Source organism: Mustela nigripes, chromosome 5, assembly GCF_022355385.1.
Source record: "Mustela nigripes isolate SB6536 chromosome 5, MUSNIG.SB6536, whole genome shotgun sequence".
In the NCBI taxonomy this organism is placed as follows: Eukaryota; Metazoa; Chordata; class Mammalia; order Carnivora; family Mustelidae; genus Mustela; species Mustela nigripes.
In genome coordinates this window covers 95308177-95323761 of record NC_081561.1, presented here as the reverse complement: position 1 = coordinate 95323761, position 15585 = coordinate 95308177, and the positions used below count along the sequence as shown (strand labels likewise).

The 15585-nt window shown below is 39.5% G+C and overlaps 1 long non-coding RNA gene across 2 annotated transcripts in view; it reads right to left on the bottom strand.

Moving 5' to 3' along the window:
* The window catches only part of LOC132017411 (uncharacterized), a 400345-nt gene that overhangs the window by 47379 nt on the left and 337381 nt on the right, over positions 1-15585 (bottom strand). The window lies entirely within an intron of this gene.

Sequence of the window (15585 nt, the reverse complement as noted above, 5' to 3'; positions counted from 1 at the left end):
TCAACATCCAATTTAATACAGGTCAGCGAACAAGTGTTAAAAAGCAAGGTCACTCGCCTGTTTCCAATCTATACTGGATTAAAAACAATGATTTAGAGGTGAAAGGCTCTGTGTACTGTGGTATGAGCTCAGTGCCACTCAGCACTTTGGCTATTCTTCAGCGCTAAAATCCATGGCACCATATTTTCCTGAGGTCATCTTCATCAGACAGGATGTTGCACGGTCTCATCCTGCCAGAGAATTTATTATATCGATTTGGGGAATAAGGTTAATTGAAATGAACTTTGGGTTTTAAAGGTAGGCTTGGTGCAAGCCTTAACAATTAAAATGGAATTCTTCTCCTTTAAATGACTTGGGCTCATTTGACTGCACGGACGGTACTGTTTAGAACAGAGGCAGGCATAATTTTACAATGTGAAATGCTCATTTACTTTTCTCCTGTTGCTATAACAACTCACTTTTGAACCAGACATGGTGATAGAAAGCCTTGGCTTTACAATGAATTTCACATTGGTTTTGTTTAGATTTTTCAATCATTTCACTTGGAACTTACAGCTGGAAGTACAGGAATAGATTTTATTCTTTCTTTTTTTAGAAACCTCGCTTAGGACTGAGGCTCTGTGCTTCCATCTTGTCTCGTGTGTTGAAAACAAAACAAAACAAAACAAAACAAAACAAAAAAGCAAAAAAACAAAACAAAACAAAAAAACTTACACCCCATGCACAGTTTGTTATTTCCCTGGCATAAATCATGTTTCAAACTCAGATTATGTGCTATTCTTTCTCTTAAAGGTAACACCTAGGTTTTTGCTGGTTCTGACAGAGAAATATGACTGTCAATTCATTCTGTTTTTCAATCTTCTTGTGTCCAAGTGCTACCAGCAAGACCTGTGTCTCTGGGCGCCTGGGTGGCTCAGTGGGTTAAGCCGCTGCCTTCGGCTCAGGTCATGATCTCAGGGTCCTGGGATCGAGCCCCGCATCGGGCTCTCTGCTCAGCAGGGAGCCTGCTTCCTCCTCTCTATCTCTGCCTGCCTCCCTGCCTACTTGTGATCTCTCTCTGTCAAATAAATAAATAAAATCTTAAAAAAAAAAATTAAAAAAAAAAAAAAGACCTGTGTCTCTGCAGGATTTTGGGATCTGTAAACCTCAAAATCCTGTTAAGCCTCAAACAGCACAGCAACACACTTTGTTTCTTAATGACTCCAAGGAAAAGGCAAATAGACTTGGCAAAGGTAGAATAGACAAATATTTGAGGAGAAACACAAAAGAGTAAATGCATACCCAACAAGATTCCAATCTGCTTCTGTCCCCTTCTTAACTAGCCCACCAATGACAGATGCTAACATAAGCCTAAAACTTATGCCCTTATTTTTGGAGCTTGAGGTTCTCAAAGGCCAGTTTAGATGCAGGTAGAATTAAGAATTAAATTGAGGAGTAATGTTGCCAAGATGGTGACATAAGTCATTCCTGACTTTGCACCCTCTCACAGGAACAGCTAGAATCTATTCAAAAATAAGACATCACAACATAGGCCAGTACAGCACCATGAGTGGAATCCTCCCCTGAACCTCCAGTTCTGCAGTGGAAAAAGAGAATGTGGGGGGCAAGAAGCCTCCTCCAGCACTGTGGGTCACTTTGTGGGAGCCCCTATTCTGACTGTGCCCCATAGAGATTGCAGGGGAATCTACAGAGCCCAGCCACTGAGAATTTGTGGTGGAGAAGTGGGGAAGGACTTGCAACAACAAGTAGAGGGATCTTGGTGGACTGATTTCATGCCTGCAAGTGCCCAAGTATTAATCTCATTATTGGCTTTGTTTATCTGCAGAACTTCACTGGTGCACTCTGACCAGGGAACTCAGAAGAATGCTGATTTGCCTGAGTAGGATCCTCTAATAAGAGGTTTGCTGATCCTAGAGCCAGTGTGCTCCCACCCAGGCAAGATGCTGAGTCTCAGCCCCACCCACTGCAAAGAGGGCCTTCCAGCACCATCAGATGAGAAAGGTTGGTGGTGATTCCTGGAAGCTGTGTAGTTCAGCAGCTTGGGGGCCCACAGGTGAGTAGATAGAGCTGATAGTTCCCAGAGCAAAGCCATTACCAGGCATGGAGTTTTCATGTGCTAGCACAGAAAGGGATTAATACATAACTGAGGCTTAGTACAGATCTCAGTGCACCCCAACTAGAGAGTCTTTTTGGGAAATTGAGAGTAGCCTGTGGCAGATCCTCCTGCCAAGCCAAGGAGGCTGAGTCATAGCCCCATCCACTGTGGAGGGTGTCTTCCAGCCCCATTTGACCAGAAGGGCTAGTGAAAACACCTGAATGCTATGCAGCCTAGGGGCACTCAAACCAAGAGAAAGACAGACAGAGCTAATCGTTTGAAGAGCAAAGCTAGTGGCCCTGTTTGGCCAGGAAACTTGAGGTGCAGCTCAGCCTGAGGTAAGATAACAAAGAGATTTATTGGAGCTGCTTCTCCCACTACACACAGGCAGGGAATCTAATTCATAGTCCCATTCACTGCTGAATACAACTTCGGTCTGTCTGACCAGGTAACCTAACAAGAGTTCACAGGCAATTGCATAGTCCACTCAACAGCCCTATGCAAAATGGCACTTGAACACATAGCAGCCCATGGCTTGCCTCATCTGCACAGAATAATTAGTGGCCTTATCTGATCAGAAAATTCAGTGTACACTCAGGCCTGATTTGGGCCCCCAAATAATGTGCTGTTAAGGCCCTGAGCTCTCAGCTTCTCCTTACCATGGCAGAGTAGAAAATTCATAGCTCCATCTATTATTAAATACAGTGTCCAGTCCTAATGATTCAGTAAACCTAACTAGAGAATTCAGGCTGCCATGGAACCCATCCTACAGCCTCATTTGGGTAGGTCACCAAACCAGCAGTCCTATCCAGCTGTTTTCTGATAGTGGCAAAACACCCAACATCCCTGTCCTCAGAGCTGAAAAGTTGCCTTGTACCCAAAGAGACCACAATAGCAGGCTGCATCTGCTCAATTACTGGTAGATACACCCAGAAAACAAAACTGAGCTGACTGGAGAAGAACTGTCTCTGACAGAATAATCTTATAAAGTCTGATAGAGGAACCTCATTACTTAAAACACAGACACCAATGTAAGGAATCAAGGACACACAAAAAAGTCAAGTAAATATGTTACTATCAAAGGAGACTAATAAAGCTCCAATAACTGACCTTAAAGATATGGAGATGTATAAACTGTCAAAAATTCAGAATAACCTCTTAAGAAAGTTTAGTGAACTACAAGAAAACAGACACATAACTAAACAAAATTAGAAGAACAATCTATGAACAAAACGTGAAGCCTGACAAAGAAATACAATCATAGAAAACCAAAGCAAACAAAACATAAATCCTAGCATTGAAAAATACAATAACTGAATTGAAGAATTCAAAAGAGAATTTCAAAAGTAGATTTGGTATTGCAGAAAAAGAATCATAGACCTGGAGAATAAGACATAGGACATTAGAAATTACACGGAGGACCAAAAGGAAATAAAAAATGAAAAAGAGTGAAGAGAGCCAATAGGAATTATAGAACATAATAAAAAGAAACAATGTTCACATTATGAAAATTCCAGAAAGAGAAGAGGAAGAGAATGGGATAAAAAGTATACTTAAAGCAATAATTGCTGAAAATTTCTCTAACCTGGGGAGAAAAATAGACCTCTAGATCCAAGAGACCCAAAGGATCTCAAACAGGTTGAACCCCGAAAGGGCTACACTGAGACACATTATAATTAAATTGTTAAAAGTCGGGGCACCTGGGTGGCTCAGTGGGTTAAAGCCTTTGCCTTCAGCTCAAGTCATGGTCCCAGGGTCCTGGGATCAAGCCCCACATAGGGCTCTCTGCTCAGCAGGGAGCCTGCTTCTTCCTCTCTCCTTCTGTGCTTGCCTCTATGCCTACTTGTGATCTGTGCCTGTCAAATAAATAAATAAAATCTTTAAAAAAATTGTTAAAAGTCAAGCACAAAGAAAAACTTAAGAGGAGCAAGAGACAAGAGAGAAGTTACATACAAGAGAAGCCCATAAGACTATCAGTGGATTTCTCAACAGAAACTTTTCAGACTAGAAGAGAATGAGATGACTTATTCAAAATATTAAAGGAAAATAACTATCAACCAAGAAGTCTACAGTTGGTGAAGATGTCCTTTGGAAACAAAGGAGAGATAAAGACTCTCCTTTACAAACAAAACCCAAGGGAGTTTATAACCACCAGATCTGCCTTACAGAAAATGCTAAAAGGAGTTCTTTGAGTGGAAGGAAGTAAAAGAACATTAATTAACATAATAAAAACACAAAATAGTTAGCATAAATCTTACTGGTATTGATAAATATATAGTCTTAGATTTTGCAATATGGTAATAGTCATATATAACTCACAGTTTCAGTTTGAAAGTTAAAAAAATGAATATAGCAAAAATAATCATAAATACAATAATGTTATTAGTTGGTACACAATACATGTAAATTATAACATCAATTACCTAAAATATGAGGGGGGAAATAAGTGAAAGTTAAAGCATATGACTTCTATTGAAGTTTAGTTGCTATTAATTTAAAATAGTGTTAATAAGTTCAAGGCATTTTATGTAAATCCCATGGTAAATACAAGGGAAAATCTTGTAGTAATTACATACACAAAAAATTGATAAAGCAGTCAAAGTATACTGAAACTAAAAAGCACCAAAGCACAACACCAGCAGGAACAATGGATCTACAAAACAACCAAAAAACCAAAAAACTAACAAAATAGCTATACTAAGTCCTTAGCTATCAACAATCTCTTTAAATATAAATGGATTAAATTCTCCAGGCAAAAGACAGAATGGCTGAATGGAAACAACCAATATCCAAGAATATGCTGACTACAAGAGATTCACATTAGTCTTAAAGACACACATAGACTAAGAATGAAGAGATAGAAAAAGACATTTCAAATAAATGGAAACAACAACAAAAGGCAGAGGTAGCTATACTTATAGCAGAGAAAAGACTTCAAACTAAAAATGGTAATAAGAGACAAGAGGGACTTTAATACCCCACTCTCTACCACAAACATATCAACCAGACAGAAAATCAACAAAGAAACAGGAGATTTAAAAATGACAGATCAAATGGATCTGACAGACATAGACAGAACTCTCTGTTCAACAACAATAGAATACACATTCATGTCATGTGCACATGGAACATTTTCTAGGATAGACAATATGTTAGGCCACAAAATAGATCTTAGCAATTTCAAAAAGACTGAAATAAGACCAAATATCCTCTCTCATCCCAATGGCATAAAACTAGAAATCAATAGCAAGAGGAAAATTGAAAAAATTCAAGAACACATGCAACACTGTCTTGAACAATAAATGGATCAAAGAAGAAATTAAAAAGGAAATTAAAAGTTTCTTAAGACAAACAAAAAGGGAAATAAAACATACCAGAACTTATGAAATACAGAAAAAGCTATTCTAAGAGGGAAGTTTATAGCAATAAATACCCACATTAAGAAGCAAGAAAGATCCCAAATAAACAACTTATCAGTATGCCTTAAGTAACTCAAAAAAGAAGAGACTGAGCCCAAAGTTAACAGAAGAAAGAAAATAATAAATATTAAAGCAGGAAAAAAAAAAGAAATAGAATATAGGGAAAAAAGAGAAAAAAAATTAAACAAACTAATATTTAGTTCTTTGAAAAAAAGAACAAAATTGACCAACCCTTAGACTGGCCATCCAAGGGAAACAGAGAAACTGAAACAAATCAACAAAATTATAAATGAAAAAGAAGACCTTACAACATATGTGACAGAAATATAAAGTATCAAAAGAGGCTGCTATGAAAAACTATATACCAACAAACTGAATGGCCTAAAGAAAGGGAAGAATTCTTAGAAACATGTAATTTACCAAGACTGGGGATGCCTGGGGGGCTCAGTGGGTTAAAGCCTCTGCCTTCGGCTCAGGTCATGATCTCAGGTCATACCCCACTCTCTACCACAAACATATCAACCAGACAGAAAATCAACAAAGAAACAGGAGATTTAAAAATGACAGATCAAATGGATCTGACAGACATAGACAGAACACCAGCAGGAACTGGGATTGAGCCCCGCATCGGGCTCTCTGCTCAGCAGGGAGCCTGCTTCCTCCCCTCCTCTCTCTGCCTGCCTCTCTGCCTACTTGTGATCTCTATCTGTCAAATAAATAAATAAAATCTTTAAAAAAAAAATTTACCAAGACTGGATCAGCAAAAAAAAAATTTTTTTTTGAATAAATCAATTAAAATTAAGGAGATTAAATCAGTAATCAAAAGTCTCCCAATGAAAATAACCCCAGAACTGGATGGCTTTTTACCAAACACTTAAAGAAGAATCAAAAAGCAATCCTTCTCAAATTCTTCCAAAAAAATGAAGAGGAGGGAATTCTCCTAAATTCACTTTATGAGGTCAGCATTTTTCTGATACAAAAACCAGAGACACTGCCAGGAAAACAAACAAACAAAAAACGAACTGAACATAAAATAGAAGCAAAAACTACAAACCCATATTCCTGATGAATATAGGTGCACAAATTCTCAGTAAAATACTAGCAAACTGAATTCAGCAGCACATTAAAAGGATTAGTCCACCATGATCCAGTGGTATTTATCTCTGGGATGCTAAGTATGATTTAACATACACAAATCAATCGCTGTGATACATCACATAAATAGAATTTAAAAAATCATCTGGTCATCTCAGTAGATACAGAGAAAGCATTTGACAAAATTCAAACATCTAATCACGATTAAAGTCTTAACAAGTTAGGCATGGAAGAACTATCTCAACATAGTAGAGGCCACATATGATAAGCTCTTAGCTAGCATCACAGTCAATAATAAAGGATAAAAGATACAAGACAAGGCTGACGACTCTCAACACTCTTATTCAACAAAAATATTGGAAATCCTTGCTAAAGGAATCAGGCAAGAAAAAGAAATAACAGGTATCAGAATTTGAAAGGAAAAATGAAATTATCTCTAGTTGTAGACAAGGTGATTTTACATATAGAAAATCCTAGACTCAACCAAAAAACTCTTTGATCTAATTAACAAATTCAGTAAGTTTGAAGGATACAAAATTAACATACAAAAATCAGCAGCATTTCTATATACAAACCAAAAAATTTCTGGAAAAGAAATAAAGAAATCATTCCATTTACAATAACATTGAAAAAAATAAAATACTTATAAATAAATTTAACTAAGGAAGTGAAAGATCTCTTGCTGAAAACTATAAGACATTTGTGAAATAAATTGGAGAGTAAACAAATAAATGGGAAGGTACCCTGTGCTCATGGATGCAACTTACAACATTAGATATCACTTCATGACTCTTAGAATGGCCATCATCAAAAAAATATTAAATAACAAATGCAGTAAGGATGTGGAGAAAAGGAAATCATTCTGCATTGTTGATGGCATTGTAAATTGGTGTAGCCACTATGGAAAACAGTATGGAGGATCTTCAAAAAATTAAAAATAGAACTATCATATGGTCCAGCAATACCATTTCTGAGAATATATACAGAAGTCATGAAAACACTAATTCAAAAAGATATCTGCACTCCCATATTCATAGCAGCATTATTTAGAAAAGTCAAGACATTAAAACAACCTAAGTGTTCATCAATGGATGAATGCATAAAGAAGATGTGATGTGAGACACACACAGACGCACACACACACACAGGAATATTATACTGACATTATAAATGAGGAAATCCTACTATTTGTGACAATATGGACGGACCTTGAAGTCATTGTACTAAGTGAAATAAGTTAGACAGAGAAAGACAAATTCTATATGATTTCGCTTGTGTGTATAATCAAGGATAGGGGATGGGGGTTGGGGGAAAGTAGTCAAAAGGTATAAAACTCCAATTATAAGAGAACTAAGAACTAGGGATGTCATGTACAACACAACAACTACAGCTAACATTGATGTATGACATATAGGAAAGTTGTTAGAGTAAATCCTAAGACTTCTCATTTCAAAAATTTTCCCCACTTCTTTTCTTCTTTTCTTTTTATGCGAAGATGTATATTAGCTAAAACATTTTTCGTATTTATTTATTTATTTATTTGAGAGAAAAAGAGAAAGTGGGGTGGGGGGCAGTGGGAGGGGCAAATGGAGAGAGAGAACCTGAAGCAGGCTCCATACCCAGCATGGAGCCCAGTACAGGGCTTGATCTCACAACCCTGACATCATGATCTGAGCTTAAATCAACAGCTCAACTGAGTGAGCCACCCAGACACTCCAGTTTTAATGTCTCGACAAAAATTTCAGAAACCAGAAATCTGGAAGCTAGGAAAGAAGATGGGAAAGACAATGCCTAGAAATAACTTCCCCCTCCCTCATCTCTAGTAAAATAACAAGTGACCATTTGAAGTTCTGGCTCCTTAGACATCATTACCTCTTCTTGTCCATGGGTCTTACCAGGAAGAAGAGTTGGAATGGTGTCTGAGGAATGTCCATCAATAGCCTCTATGCCTTAAGTATTAAGTTAAATACATAGACATTAACCTGGTATAAGTGTTTAAAATGCCAGGATATCATGTGAATATCAACAAAATGGTACAACACACAACCATGCCAGCATTTTGATCTTTTTCTCTTGATCACCCAGTTAATTCCATGGCCCATAATCACAAACATGGTTAGAAGCTATGTTTTGTGGCAGAAATGTAGACAACACATTTGTTTTTTGTGGCATTACAGAAAATGTGACCTATTTGGAAACAATAATGATGACCTTTAGGTAAGGATATTCATTTTCAATTCTGGTGGCTCTACTGAAAGTTATCTTCAAGGACAGAATTAAAAGGGACAAATCTAGTACTGGTCCTGACTCCTTCTCTTTCCCCCTCCCTCCATCCTTCTCTTTCCCTTTTTCCCTTCTACTCTCTTTCCCTCTTTCTGTTCATCTATCATTAGAGAGAGAAATGCCAAACAGGATCCAGGGGGTTTTGAAAGCCACAGGGAAAATGTGAATTTCTATTCTGCAGGAGATGAGCACAACCCAGGGTACAGCCCAACCACTTCTCCGGGCAGGCTGTCTGGAGTCCTTGCCTAATAACCAGCTGCTTAGGAGTGTAAATTTGGAGGCATCTAAATGCACAATTTCTAGTTAACTTTTTGTAAATGATTTGCAGAGGAAGGAATATCAATATTTGGGCACCTCCAAATGCTAGGTGCTAGTTATATTTAAAATAAATCACATTCTAAGCGGTTTTCTAATCATATTAGAAAAATGCAAAAGTGGGTTAAATCAATTTAGGAAAGCCTACCGACTTGTTATTTGGCCAAACTCTGAGAGCTCCTATCAGTCCGTACATTCACAAGTCCTGATTTTCAAGTCTGGCTTGACAAACAACTGATTTTTAAATATTTTTATATTTTAGAGTTATGAGAGGAGGATAAGGTGTATCACCATAACATCGGCAAGTATTTTCATTCTTTCTCGATAAATTCTTTGTCATTTATGACCTGTTTCCCAAAAGGACTGAAGAAGCCATTTTTCCTCTTCTTGTGTACATAGATTAAAAATTGTCTGGACACATTTGCAGTTAAGATGGGCACAGTTTATGGGAGAATACTATTCAAGAATATGATTAATATTTTAGGGAAACCTGGATGATGCAGTCAGTTGAGCATCCAACTCTTGATTTTCGCTCAGGTCATGATCTCAGGGTTGTGGGATCGAGCCCTGTGTTGGGCTTCATGCTCAGTGGGGAATCTGCTTGAGATTCTCCCTCTCCCTTTGTCCATGCTTTGTGGCTTTCTCAGTCTCAAATAAGTAAATAAATCTTTAAATAAAGAGAATGTGATTAATATTTTAATAGCAACTAAAGAAGACATAGTTGGGCTGGCATGGAGCTCTCTGAGGCCTTCTTTATGAGACTGACGTGCTACCTACTGCACTAACGAGGCACCTTCTAAGGCCTTCTTTAATGACCTGGGTGAATGAGACAGGTGTTGTGTCCTTCTCTGCATGACTCAGGCACAATTTCTTATCACCTTGACAGCTAGAGAAGTTGTCACAAGCAACTTTCCCCTACCCCAGAGTCCTGTGTGGCTGGGCCCAGAGCACGAGCCCTTGACCCTAGGCCCATGTCTTGAACTCCCAAGAAACATGCCTCATGAATAGCTTCGTTCAGAAATGAACACATTCTTAAAAAGAACATTGTGAGGGGGAAATAGGAAGAACAAATACAACATGTTTTGAAAGAACCTCCTGGTCAAGTGCAGGGGGCCTGAAAACAATCTTGAGTTAAAAGTATACCTACTGTCAAACTACTATACACAGCTGCAAAGCACGTGCTGGACAGACATGAGGCCGTAAGGGAGTGCAGACATTCATCCATTCACTGAATCAGTTGAAAAAGCACACTTGGACTGTTTATTACCTGCCAGTCACTGTGCTAAATGCCTAGGAAACAAAGGTGGGTAAATGACACCTTGCTCTTGAGTAGCTGAAAGTCTAACGAACAGAGATGCAAATAAACACAGTCATCACATAACATTAAAGGCTAAAATAAAGCACATGGGCAGAGGAGCTGGGCAGGGCACTGCCAAAGAGATGTCATGTGAACCAGGTCTTGAACAAAGGAGGAATTTTCCAGTTACAGATAAGGAGAGGAAAGGAGAGAGAAAATATCGAGCCTTGGGATCACGTTTATTACGCATGTAGCTATTCAGGAGCTAAGTCAAGCTCAAAGTTTGAGCATACACTGCCTCATGACAGAATTTTTTTTAGCAGGGTAGTGACCATGATTAGGTCTGAGTTCTGGGAAGAGCTCCCACAGTGGTGTGGTGAATGGCGGAGGGCTGTAGACCCATAGAGGTGGGTTGGCTTTTCAGGAGAAAAAGTCATCATCTGGGAACTCCGGGCTTAGGGCTGAATTAAGTCAGGAAACAGGGTCCTGAAACTTATTCTAAGTATACTCATTTGCATCACAATTTGCTGAGTAGAGCTCTGCATAGCTCTATGGTAGAAAGAAAAAAATTGCCAATAAGAGATTTAAGCTGAAATGCTTATGAGGTTTTAGATTACATACTTGGTTTTCAGTGCATTTCAGAGAAGCACGCATGCCTTCTTTCCTTTCTTTGGTACTTTTCTGAGCTCAGTTCCTCATCTGCAGAATTATGGTAATCACAACACCTTCCTTGTGAGAAAGAATGCAGGGGAGAGGGGTACGGGGTTGGTGGAGTGGTGGGGGCGGCTAAGTGCTAAGCACAGTGAAGGCATACTTTAGCCACTCAATAATGTCAGTTCTGGTTCTGTTGGCTGCACATTTACTGTAACTGGCTTGTGTGTGTGCATCTGTGTCGTGGGTATATGTGTCTGTGTGCACGCACACCTGCATGTCTGCATATATGTGATTGTATGGTAGCTATGAGTACCGTATGATACATGTGTGCATGGGAATGTGGCATGCCTGTGTGCATGCACCTATGTGTGCTGCGTCCCAAGATTGTCTTATTTGTAACTCCACTTCTTCCTTAGCTTTAAAAATTTCCTAGAGGATCTTTTCTTGGACTATTTCTGGTGGCCAAGCCACTTAAAGGATGAAATCTTTTTTTTTTTTTTAAAGATTTTATTTATTTTATTTGACAGACAGAGATCACAAGTAAGCAGAGAGGCAGGCAGAGAGAGAGAGGAGGAAGCAGGCTCCCTGCTGAGCAGAGAGCCTGCTGCGGGGCTCGATCCCAGGACCCTGGGATCATGATGTCAGCTGAAGGCAGAGGCTTTAACCCACTGAGCCACCCGGGCGCCCAAGGATGAAATCTTTAATTCCTGAAGACCAAATTTTAAAAATAAAGAAACAACTAGAAAAGAGGGAAGAATACCATATTCTGATGGCACTGAAGAATCATTTTGTCCTTAACTTGGATCCTCTTTTGTCAGTAGACCTGATTGCTGATGTTGAGTGTACATTCTTTTAATTTTTCTCAATATTTATTCATTTGAGCAAGACAGAGAGAGAGCACAGGAGGTGGGGAGGGGCAAAAGGAGAAGCAGACTCCCTGATGAGCAGGGAGCCTGATGAGGGGCTGGATCCCAGGACCCTGGGATCATGACCTGAGCCGAAGACAGGCACCCAACCAACTGAGCCACCCGGGTGCCCTGAAAGGACATTCTTGCCCTTGAAAGGGCAAGAAAAAACTTGCCCAAGAAAAAAATCTCGAAAAAACTGCTATTGGTGTAAATACTTTCTATAGATAGGGGAAATGATCCCAATCAGCCACCCCACAAAGAATTTACCAGTCAAAGGGACCTGTGAAAGAATTAATGACTTTCAATCCTTGATAGAGAAGTTTTATAGCATCAAACTTTTCCTCACTATTTTCTAAGATATTCTTAGAAGCAATAGTAAAGTTACTCTGTTGTTCAATTCCTTTATCAAGACATCTCTCAATTCTGTTTGAAATGTGGGAAATGAATGATAAACATCTTATATGTTAATCCTATCTCCCTTGAGCATCTTATTCCGTGAAAAGGATTTACTTTGAATATACCAGCAGTTGTCTAGGTAGATTGAGGGTGCTATTAGAAATCCCTTCTCCAAAGTGGTGTTTCCACATGTTCATGGTGCCATTTTCTAGCTGCTCATTTTCCCTAAGGTCACATTGAGTGATGGAGAGAGAGGGAGTTCTGGAGGCAGGATGATCCAGGTTCAAATTGTAGCTTTGCTACTTGGTAGGTAGCAAGTACCTGGATGAATGACTTTGATCCTAGATGAATGACTTTATCTTCATTCACATTGTAAAATGTAGAAATACTACCTAGTTTTAGGCTACTTTAGGAGGTTCAAAAATGAGTGTATGAAACATCTATCACCTTACCTGGTATAGTAGAAGGTCTGTAACTGTAGCCATAATGAACCCACAATCCTGCCAATATTTCACATGGTGGAAAGTACTGTCTCTTCAGGAGTTCACATAGCTTATAAGCGTATATATGGTGATGCACAAGGTGGCGTCCAACAACATCAATTCACTGGAATTCTTAATTACACACCAAGCAAGTATTTAGAAACAACCCTTCGCACGTCGTGTAGGTAGGACACACATTAGCTATAACAGTAGCATCCTGTAGGGTGTTACACAGAAATGAGAAATAGAGGTACAGACAGAAATGTACTCAGCAGAGGTGCCAATAGAAGAACTGGAAAACCATAGCCATCTTCAAAGTTCAAACAACATAAAAATAAGCGACCACAAAATTCACTGCAGGCACAGAGCTACTTGCTTTATTTAGGCAACACCCAGGGGGAAGCACTGTATCCCTGCAGTAGCATTCTTAGGAAGGCACCAGGAGCTTTTGATCACAATGCTGACATTTCTTCAGTGAAAGGCACTTGACTTTGGAAATGATTCTCTCAGGCAGGAAGGACAATCTATGTGTGATTCGAACCCACACACAGAAGGGCCAGCCTTTCGCCCCCAGCCAGTCTCTCTGTTTTGGTTGGTGCTTTGATCTAACAGCTGCTGAAGTTAGATGATCCCTTCTGAGCACTACCTGCGGTGGTATTTGGGCTGGCCAGCATGCTTCCTATAAATCACCACTCAAAAAACTAGAGAACGTAGACTGCCCCTTCCACCTAAAGAAATCCACAAATCAAAGAATAAAAGAAATACAGCTACATAATAAACCAAACATCAGCTTAGTTCAGGGTAGATTAGAAGGGGAAAAAAAGGAAATTTTAATGAAGACCTTTAGTTCAGGGCAGGGCCCCGGGCTTCCCCACAGCCAGCCCACCAGCTGTAGGAGGCTGAGGGCTTTGGGTTTTCTGAATGCTTCCTCCAAACAAACAAGAAACGTCTAATCTTCCCCGTGGAGAGAACATGCTCAGCAAGCAACAAAAGCAAACTGAGATGAAGACATTCTTAGGGTACCTTTCTTATAGACACTCTCAGGCCTGTAATCCGTAAATCAAACACTTCTTTCTCATGTCTGCCTCCCCAGGTGGTTGGAAAGACAGCGGACTGAGCCCCAGGACTCCTTCCAATGTTACCATGGGTTACTGGGTGAAGCCAGCCTCACAGAGAATCTAAACCATCCCACACAGACTGTGTCCATGTATTTTTACTGTAATCTGTGTCTGAAAAGGAAGCCTCTTAGAGGAACAGAGGACTGCCCTTTTCTCTCTAAAATTGACTGATCATTTCAGCACTGGGCAGAATAATTGCACGAAGCTGTAGGCATCATATAAACAGCATGCCATTTGGACAAAGTTGGACAGCCTTGAGAAGTGTGGATTTGAAGAAGAAAACATTGGGTGCATATATTTAAATAGCAATTTCTGGTGCAAAGTGATTAAGTAACTTGCCCAAGGACACACAGCTAGTAAGGGGTGAAGCTGGGTTTGAACTCAAATAGTTGTTTCCAAAGCTTGACCTCTTAACTGTTAACTTAAAACACATAATTAAGAAACAAACCACATTAAACAATAAATAAATAAATAAATAAATAGCAATTTCTTTTCTAAATGGTATGTCGTTCTGAGGCATTCTATGAATTGTTTCCATTTCATAAATGAAGAGCTTGAAGAGGCCAACTAGACCTGCTTCTGTGTCAGCCGTGCTGGGTTGGACATAGCTCCCTTGCCCCTGTGGGAATACCAGTAGCTGCCACTTCAGTCTGGTGGCAGGCTCAGCAAGACTCAGGAGAAGGCCTTCAGTTGCACTCAGGTTGTTTGCTTCAGCAAATCTTCCTGGCCCTCCTGTCATTAGCCAGTCCCATGCCACCAAGAGCTAAGGGTTTCCTGAGAAATCTAATACCCAATCCGAGGCAGCAACCCTATGGAAAAGATTTAAGGTTTTAGATTCCACAATTTGAGCCGCTGGGACACAAAGTCAGTTAATAATTTCCAGGGACTGTGTAGACACTGATGTCAAATTGGTAGTTTAAAATGGGCCACCTTGAGAGTATTTGTACAATGGAAATCTGTGAATACTACAAATTAGAGCCTCTCTCTTCCCTTGAAAGCCAGATGTTCAGCAGGTAACAACACACCATGGACAAACGTATATCAGATGTGAGAAAGCCAAAGAGAGTCATAATTCAGCCTGAGATGCTCAGTACCACACCTGCTTGAGAGAAAAACACAAAGTTCCTTTATAACACAACAAGCAAAAAAGAAAGAGATGACCAGGCCAGGACACTTTTTACACCTTTTTTTTTTTTTTTTAATGATTTTATTTATTTATTTGAGAGAGAAAGCACAAGCAGAAGGAGCTCGAGGCAGAGGGAAAAGCAGGATCCCCACTGAGCAGGGAGCCCAATGCAGGACTCTATCCCAGGACCCTGGGATCATGACCTGAGCCAAAGGCAGACACTTAAATGACTGAGCCACCCAGACATCCCCATTTTTTATTCTGGGTATCATTGTGCACTTAGGCCTTCTTGCTATCTGTTTACCTACCTACCTACCTACCTATCTTTCTATTTTCACATAAGTAATCAATGAAGACATTATCGTTGCAAACAATTGAAATAATACAATAGTATAAG